Source organism: Olea europaea, chromosome 11 (assembly GCF_002742605.1).
Source record: "Olea europaea var. sylvestris chromosome 11, O_europaea_v1, whole genome shotgun sequence".
Lineage (NCBI taxonomy): Eukaryota > Viridiplantae > Streptophyta > Magnoliopsida > Lamiales > Oleaceae > Olea > Olea europaea.
This window is the reverse complement of record NC_036247.1, coordinates 32,702,253-32,704,883: the sequence shown is the minus strand read 5'-3', so window position 1 is coordinate 32,704,883 and position 2,631 is coordinate 32,702,253.

The window sequence follows — 2,631 nt, the reverse complement described above, 5'->3', positions numbered from 1 at the left end:
AAAGTTGCCGATGAGAGTATTCCATCCAGTAAAGGACGTTTATCTGAAATATTTACCTACAAGCTGGGATCCTAACTGGTTTGTTAAAATCAAATAATGCTAAAAGCATCAGACATGCACAAGAACTCGAAAAGTTGGTTCTGTTATTTTATTCTTTTGGCATTCAAAAAAAAAATTGATTTTCCATGTTTTTCTGTTTTAAGATTCAAACTGTTTTGAAGAATTTTTTACTTATTTGGACGAGTATCCAGCAATTTATGGTTTTAGGCATCTTGATGGTGCAAAGAATGCTGCAATTATCAAATCTAGCCTCATGTTATAGGAAAGTGAACCTGAGGCTTTTTGCATAATCGAATGAAAATACATATAGTTATTAATGACTTGTAAGATTAAAATTTATTATTTTCCCATAGGAGAAATACTCTAGATATGCACTTGGCTGGCTGACTTGATTAGCATTGGTTAATTGGAGGAACTTTACTATATCAACTAGCATAGCTCAAATTCATTGTATTTAATTGGAATCTGGTATTGTTCACAAGAAGAATGTTCCAATTGCGTTTAGAATGGAAGCGTGGGATGATAAAATTTTGAAGCAAGAAGAAAACTTATTGAAAGTCATCAGGGGCGGACCCAGATGTCTAGTATTGTGGGGTCAAAATTTTAAAAATAATTTTTTTAATAAACAACATAATATCAATAAAATAAGTTAATATGTATTTTGACACTTTGAAAACGTCGTATAATTACATTATTATTAATATTATTAAATAAATTTTGATACTTGTATAATTTTGTTTATCATTTCGTTGGTAAATGCTGAGCTAACATTAAGTAAATTACATTGAACATAGAAATTAAATGAATTGAAATAAAATTCAAGTTTAGTTCAGGAAATAAATGAAATTCAAATTTAAAGCAAACATATATAATTTGAAAGTAATTCAAATTGCATTTAATTCGTAACAATTCTAAAAAATTTACGTCATATTTCATGTAAGACTTCCGAATGAAACGATATATATTATATTGAAAAATTTATTGTGCAAAAATAATAATTAATTGAATTTTTTAAAAGAAAAAACGAGTTAGACGTCTTTTTTAAGGCGTACGTTTGATACATATTTAACTATTTTCGATATCCGTTTGGACCATTCGATATGCAAACGATGTAGTTTTCGAAACAAACTTTTATATGGCATAGACGATTTGTGGATTCAGATATCACATGATTGCAAACAAATTTTTAAAGTTAGGATATTATCGAAACTCTCAAAATATTAGTTTCAAACGGCCTACTTTAACATGTCATAACTTTTACTATAATTGACCACTTTGCATGCCATTAATGAGTGAAAAACTAGGCCATGAGTACTTCGAAATGATATTAAGAATACAATATTTTGACTTCATTTGACATCCCGACGAATGCATCAAAGTAGATTGTAAAAAAAAAAAAAAAAGGGGGCAAAATTTTGTGGGGTCATTTGACCCCATGTCCGCCCGTGAAAGTCATAGATGGGTTAATTGTCCTATTGTAACATAAATCTATAAATTTCAAATTTCAAAATTAAAGGTAACTTTAATTTTCAATTTTCATTCATTTAAATTTTCAGTTTTGGTGTTTAAATTTCGAATTTAATAAAATTAAAAACCTTAATTAAATTATTTAATGTATATGAATATTTAATTTAAAAGATGATGTAGGTGTTTGTGTTAGCAAATAACTGTACCGTATAGAAAATTTGTATCATATAAGATGTGTATATATTAGTTAAAAATGCATCGTAGTCATAAAACTCATGTTGACATGTGAAAATTTAGCTTTCTAATTCCAATGAACACCTCTAGTAAACAAATTGTTATCTATAATACAATTATGAGAAGTAAGAGATCCAAAAGTGTGATTTTTTATTTTGTTCTAGAGTTTCTCTACATAATTGAACATGACTAGTCTGATAGTGTTGATTAGTGAAAATGCATGGTAGTGGTATGTTGGTGACTGCCTGACTGGTATAAAGGGGTTTATATTTGGTTTCTACTTGTTACTGTGCTACATATACAAGTTGTTTGTATAATTTATAAGACTGCTTTCCAAAGTCTCCATGTGGTGGTACTATATCTATCTTTGGCTCAGATAGTTCAAAAGAATATTGGAAGAAAATACGGAAGAAATTTTTTTAGGCTCTAGATTGGGTTTGTTTACTATAGATATAATTATCTGTCATTAAATGAAAATTATGTAGAATGCTATTCACATTAACAATGCCTGAGCTTGCAAAGATGCATAGTATTGCACCATAGGTATCCTTTAGGTCACACCAAGGAAAGGGCAGTCATATATAGACTGCAGGATTAAATTTTTGATATATTATCCAACTCCAAATCGAATTCTTGCTTCTTTATATTCATCCTAATATTAGATTCATTATGGAAAAGAAATTTCATAAGTTAGCGGGTACTAAAATTTTGGATTTATGTGTGCCAAATATCCATGACTATTCATAATTATAATGGAGTTGACTAGCGTTCAAATTTTTATGTGAAGCTCCACAAAGTAACACCATCTTATTTAGCTTGATTTATGAAATGAAATTCTTTTAGTATAAGCGATAAACTGTAGTAGTGAAG